Source organism: Condylostylus longicornis, unplaced genomic scaffold (genome assembly GCF_029603195.1).
Source record: "Condylostylus longicornis isolate FDR11 unplaced genomic scaffold, ASM2960319v2 ptg000077l, whole genome shotgun sequence".
Taxonomy (NCBI): domain Eukaryota; kingdom Metazoa; phylum Arthropoda; class Insecta; order Diptera; family Dolichopodidae; genus Condylostylus; species Condylostylus longicornis.
This window is the reverse complement of record NW_026578045.1, coordinates 2,391,169-2,398,927: the sequence shown is the minus strand read 5'-3', so window position 1 is coordinate 2,398,927 and position 7,759 is coordinate 2,391,169.

Below are 7,759 nucleotides of genomic sequence, written 5' to 3'. Positions count from 1 at the left end.
GGAAACTGTATAATTCGCTTAATTGATTTAGTATTAAAGCAATATTTGTCTATATAAGCCTTTCATTTTGTCAAAATCTTTTGTATGCTTGCAAAATCAAACTTAAATTACAATATTTTGGATTCAGGCCAAGTACATACATACAAATATATATAAATACTTTAATTGAAATAATATGTTAAATTTTGATATGTTAAATTAACGATGTTATTAAGATAATTCAAATACAAAATTATAAAGTAAAAAGAAGTAGCGCTAAAACTAAATTATTTCATAATTTGTAAATTAAAATTTCTAGAAATACTTGTAAAAATAAAATTATGTTATTCAAAATCGAATTTTATTTAAAAAAAGACAAAATAAGTTTTCATGATTAATAAATTTTTAATAAAACTTAAACGGTATTCCCTAATATTTACAAACGAATAATAAGACCAGTTGTATTTAATTTTTAAAGTTTCTAATTAAAAGGAAACTCGGCCTTGTATTGAAACAAAAAACGTATAAAAAAACATACGAAAAGCGCGAGGATGAATATAGTTAACCTGAACATTTCTAGGATATTTACTGAAAATTGTTAAATTATTAAAGACCCTTAATCTTTTCTCAATTTCCTTTTCGCACAATAAGGGATATAAGAGTTATGTGATGGCACCAAATTTCGGATGTCGAGTTTTCTGTGAAAACGCACTTCTCCATTGTAAGGAAGTGTAATTAAACTATTTTTAGAGAGATGTTGAGATAGGCGTTCAGCTGAACTGATTTAAAGAAATTTTATATGTAACCTCGTCTACCAAAATAAAAGATCTGCAGTCAATTTGACGTTCTTAATTTTGGTACAATCTGAATTTTTAACGAAAATAAAAATGTACTAAATTCACTTATTCAAAAACAAGCAAAGTTGACGTCAATTTGACATATTTTTGGCGACAAAAATTTCAGTATGCATTGAGAAAAGAATAGGAAAGAAAGATCAAAATGTTAAGTGGAAAATAATTTTTTTTTTTTGTTTTTGTAATTGAAGGTACACAGCTGACTAAAGTAGAATTGGCAGTCTACATTATATATTCGCTTACGAAAACGTTTAACAAAAAGTAGATTGCATATTCTGCGTTAAAAATTTTGCAGTTTCTTAGACACCCTAAGTTCATATTAGCTATGGTACGGATTAATCAACTTTTGGTCGTGACGAATTAGGTTCCAGCGAAAGTACGTATATCAGACCTCGAGAACTGCATCTGTTTGCGGACTTACTATACACTTTTCCGTGTATAAAAAGGAATTTTTTTTTTCCTTCTTCACTCCATAAAGAGGAATAATCAATTCCAAATTCCTTGAAATTTAATATTTCAAATCGGGGTGTCAAGACAATAAATCTATAAATTTTTTGGAAAGATCAGGGCTCGGAAATTAATTGGGGACCGATTTTATATTTTTTACCATATAATCGAAACGAATTAATGGATTTTCTTGAAATTTGAGTTCCGGTTGTTACCGAAACTAACTAATGAATTTTTCAGAGAATTTGGATGGCACGAAACGGAATTTTACCTAAAGCCAATTTTAATTTATTTAACATTTAGTGTTAGTATACTTAATACATATATAAAAAATTTATTTTTTATATATGTATTAGTATATTATTTAAATATTTTACATAAAACTCCAATTTCTAAATGAATTAAATTTGATTTATTAATTTTTTTTTAAGCCATATATGGAATATAATAAATTTAACCATATAATTCATTAACTATACATATAACTATATAACAAAAATATACCTAAATATAATTATAATATGAAATCAAATTTAAATTTTTTGTATAAAATTAAAATTTCGATAAATTAATTTAAATGACAATTTAGGTTTTTCCTTCATTACAAACGAAACGAAACGTATAGAGAAAGAAAATCTAAAAAAATTAAAATATTTAAAAGAAAAGAAGTAATATTTTATATTTTCTATATTTTTATATTGTCAATAATTAACTTCATTTGCCACATTTTAAAATTATTACGTATAAAAGTGTTATACAGATGTACATGTTATAATGCCTTTGTTTCAATTAAAAAATATATTGTAGCGCAATATTTAATCTTTTTAAATAGAAATAAAAAATTTTAATTTAGAAAAGTTTTTTTTTTTTTCGTTTTAATAAAATTCAAATTCTAGAAATATAATATTGTTTTTAAATTAAATATCAAAAAAGTATACTTATATTTTGGGTAATATAGGCGGTATACCGTATGTATGAATAAATTTAATGCAAATTTTTTTTAAAATTTATATTTTTCGAAAATAATTAATAGTAATTTCATATTTTTTTTTTCAATTAAAAATTTTACAATCAAATTTAAATGGTAGGTATTAAATTTTTGATATTAAAATAATGCAGAAAATAAATAAATCATTAATAAATAAATTTATGATAATATATGTCAATATATATTAAAAACAAATAATTCAATTATTAAACATACATTAATTATACATAGAAAATTTAATTTATATATTTATTGCAAATATTTTATTACTAAATTAAATACAAACATATTAATTATTTATCATTTTAATGATTGGTATATAGGAGCTCTGCACTTTAACTTGTATACTATTAAAAGTGACTTAGGTATCGACACCTGCATGTCAATCCCTAAGTCACTGTTTATGTCAAAATGCTCTCATACCCATACATTTTAAATCAAATGACTTAAATGAGTTGCGCACCTACACAACTTATTGGAATTTTTAATTTTGACAACGCATAGGAAGACTTTTATTTTTTATTGTTTTTTGTTCTTAATGCCGAATTAATTTGCTTATTATCAATTCAAATATTTTAAGGGTGAACTTTAAATTTAACAGTATAAAATTTTTTTTAAAAATAATTTTGAATTTTACAAATTGTCAAATTAAATAGTTTCACGTCAGATTACAAGTATATATGTATATACCTGCATATCCTATGCATTACGTTCTCATTTAAATTAAGCCCTTAAAAATCGGTTTTTTTTTCTGACGTAAATTATAATAAATTTGCAAATAAAATTTAATAAAAAATAATTTTCTTATATAATCATTTATCACCTATATAATTATATTATTAAATTTATATAGTTTATTTAGTAAAATGTATATTAAATAATATTATTTAAACATATTGCTTTTTTAAAGAAAAAAAAAACAGTAAGTATAGTGATTATTTTAGTAAATTTTTTAATATAATATAAATATTTACTTAGTACTATTCTAGTATTTAAATATTTAATTTTTCATCGAAAATATTCACAATTTTTACCTTTGTTTAATTATGTATGTGTCAAATAAGTTTGTTTAATTTTAAAGTACACACTTTCAGTATTCAATACAGGTAATACAATCACTATACATACATAATATGTTTATAATATAATAATTTATAAATATATTTTATTTATTTTACACTATTATTTAAAAACAGCAAAGAACAATACTAATTTTTATTAACTCTAAGCCACATTCCTATATACATGTTTATTATAATTATATTTGTCAATGATTGTAAGAAAATATTTACAAAGAAAAAATTACAATATTTATTAATACAATATTAAATATTTCCCTTTTTTTGTTTTAATTGTTTTAGTTTAATCAATGATTACTATAGCTTAATATATTGTTCAAATATTTTAACAAATGTTTTTTGAAACAAATAAATAAATAATTTGTTATTATACAATAGCTTGATTTTAACGAAAAAACACAGTTTTATTTTGATTTTTTATTGTAAAATATTTTAACGGCAACACTTTTTTATTACAGCAAAATATAAAAATAATTTGCAAAATTTTTACTATTTCAATCGATCAAATTTTTTTTAAAAGTGTTATATTTAATATTTAAATAATATGGAAATAAAAACAATTCATTGTAATTATTATTTTTTTGCGTTCAATTTACATGTTGAACTACTCATGAGTAGCAATAAAACTGAGCGAAACTACGCTACCTCAAACATATGCGTAGATGATCTACGTAGTTACGTTATTTTCTTCCCGTAAACGGAAGAAGTACTTTTCATTTAAAATTCTATTTTCACCTACCAGAAACGTCTTTCTTTTATTAAATTTACAATTGAAAAATAAAAAAAACCAATATATGAAAAAAAAAATGATCGTTCCATTTATAAACTACACATGTAAGCTCATCATGAGTAGTTAGAATATGTAAACGGAACGCAAATACCAATTCAACAATACGATATAATTGGTATTTATGTGAATTTCTACGGTTCATCAAAAATCAGAATTGCAATCAAAATGTGTTGTAAGTAAATTTTATTATAATCTGAAACAAAAAAAATTATTGTTGTAATTTCCTTCTGTCAAAAATAAACCATTGAGTACTAGTACACTTTATATGCAATATTATAAAATGTTAAAAATAATCTAGAAATAAATCTTGAGAGAAGATCTATCGATTTAAAAAAAAATTATTCCAATTTGTTCCAAAAAAAAATATGTTCTGTTATATTGTTATAAATAGTGAAAGTCACAACAAAAAATTATCATTTAAATAAATAAATGAATAAATGTTATTTTCAATATTAATTCCACAATTTATTTACACGTCACAGAATTGACATATAATGTCAGTATACAATCTGTATGTATGTATGTATATTTCTATAAAATAATAACATTGAAAATAATACTAACATTTTAATATCAAAATTATTTTAAAAATATTTTTTTTATATATTTCATATAGTAACAGAAGTTTTCAATTTCACAATTTAAACATATTAATATATTGTGTAAAAAGGAAATTATTTCAGACGGTATAAAAGACAAGAAAATATCAATATTTGAATAAGATATTATGCTGTATAAGTGTGTTGGATTATGTGTTCAAAATTGAAATGAATTCAAAAAGTTATTTAGGGGAGAGGGTGTTGTGATGCGTAAAATTATATAACTTCTATTGGCGGAGATAGAAAACAAACAAAGTGCCTCTCAAATAATTTACTAAATGATGGCCGGTAAGAATAGTTACATGAAATTACATTTAAATTTGTTTCAAATAAATTGTATTTTAAAATTTGTTATGCAATACAAACAAAATTCAATTTGGTCTGTCAACTCATTGAAAAATACGTTTATCAACATAGCCACTCATACTTCAGCATTATTACAATTTTTCAAACTGAAGATGTAGTTTTATACAACATCCAGAGTTGTGTCTGTAAAAATTAAAAATTTCAACCAAGTCAACCAACCAAACATCAAATTGTTGATCGGCAAGTCCACTAACGATTAATTTTTTTTAAATATTACTATGTTTTTAACGTGTTGAGAGACCACGTATACATTATATACAGATTTTTGACGTTTATTTGCACTGCTTTAATGATTACTATATTCGTAATTAAAAACTTCAAAATCCTACGAGAAAAATATTCTAATTTAGTTGATTACAATTCTAATTCGAGTTTTTATTAATTTTTTTTTTAAATTTGTATAGTATGGTTGTATTGATCTTAATAAGTCAAATTATTATAGGGCTTAAATTTATGTAGACCGTAAAAAAACTGAAAACTTCAAAGGCTTTAAAACTAACAAACGTAATATTTCAACAAATTAATATATTATTTGGTTAATTTTTAAATTTAATACATGAAAATACAGACATAAATGTATGACAAACGGTATATAGAAAACAAATATTTTCCATATGAAAATATAACAGAATTATCAGACAAATTTGAGTCTAATTTTCTGTGTTGATCACTTTAAACATTTCAAAAATATTTTTTTTTTTTAAAATAATTAATACAGTTTTTAAAAATATTATCAATAATTGCAAAAAACGCGAAAAAAAAGTAGAACACTTGTTAATATTTATTTTAATTAAAAATTTATTTTAGCAAATGTTTAAAAAGAATTCAATAATGTAGATTTTATTAAACAAGTGATCTTATTGAACACACTGAATATAAACAAACAAACATTCAGTGTGTTCTGTAAATATACACTTATGGTGTTTATTTGTTGAACACGCGTTTTTTCAACTCTGGTTTGTATAATATTAAAGTGTGTTTTTATTTTCTTAAAGTAACTGTTCACATCAACTTAACTACAAAATTTGATTTAATTTGTGAGTTATAAATAAAGAATTCTAGGAGATGACAAAAATGAATAGCAAAATATTAATAATTTCAAGGTAATTAAATTATAAATATAAATAAATTTTTTATAAAAATACGGAAATAGTATACATTGTTGACTTTATAAATTTTGCGATTTTATGAACTTTCAATTACTATATTAAAATTGGTGCATTTAAAAGCTGTCACATAATTAAGTCGTCTTTGTAAAATTTAATTATTTACAAAAATAGTAGCTCTATAACTGTATTCCCAAAGGACACATGTACATGTTAGTATATTTCAGATCGAGCAGAAAAGAGCATTTCACAATAAAACTAAATTAATATCTACAAGCGAAATGTGCTGTTTTTTTAATTAAAAATTTAAAATTCGAAAATAATTTTTAATATAGAAAATATCTACACAAAAATACCTACCTATTCCCGTTATTTCAAGTCAATATGCTATAATATTGTATACCTAATATTAACGGTAAGCCAAATCGGGTTATCCGACATAAAAACATAAATATGCACCAGCCTTATCGTAAATAATTTGTTATTGATATGGGAATAAATCAAAAATTTCCCTAAATTAATTCATCCTGAAAGTATACAATATAAAAAACAAAATTTTAATTTAAGAAATTTTAAATTACAATATTTATTATGAAAATTATACAAAAAATAAATAAATATGGAAAAATATACTATAATACAATTTTAATAACAGAATTCCACGACTGCTGTTGTATTCAACGATTGTTAACAATTTTGATTTACTCTCTTTCATATTTAAATTTAAGGCCAAATCTTCTCTTAATTAAAAAAAAATACACAAAACGAAGAAGTTCAAGTCAACAACGAAAGAATTTACGAATCCAACCTGTACGGAGGGGCTACAAAAACATAATTATTTAATCGTAATGTGTATACGTACATATACGTGATTTTTAAAGATGGCATCCAGCCTATATGAAGAGGCTACAGTACGTGGATAAAACGAAATTATTGAATTGTATTGAATGAGCACATGTATGTGTGATTTTTAAGATTTATTTAATAGCACAATGAAAATTTTCTTTTTACGATATTATTGCATAATTCAAAATAAAAAGAATTCTCGAATTATTTAAGACAAAATATTATTATTTTAAATATGAGTTATACTGAATTCTTTAATCACTTTAAGCTTGAAAATATTTTTATTTGACACTACACTTATAATCTTCTTAATTAAAATCAATATCTCAAATAAAAATGTGAACAAATTTTGTAAGCACAATATTCGCCTCTTAAGCTCATAAAATTCGACTCTTAAGCTCATTTTCATATGGAAGAACTAAATTACAATTCGAAAACCTTAATATCCGAAAATTTTAAATTAAAAATTATAAATTCATTTTATTCTTGCGATATTATTTTACACCTTTAAATTTTTTGTTTCTCTTATATCACAATAATACTGTATAAGAGAAACAAAACAATTATATTTTTAATAATATATAGCTTTTAAATTTTAAAATAAATTCTCTTCGATCTCGGATATAAGGAATTTCAAAATATATGTATATTCTAAAGCACCCCCTATACGCGCTATATAATTTAAGCGCTATTGTCGCTCTAATG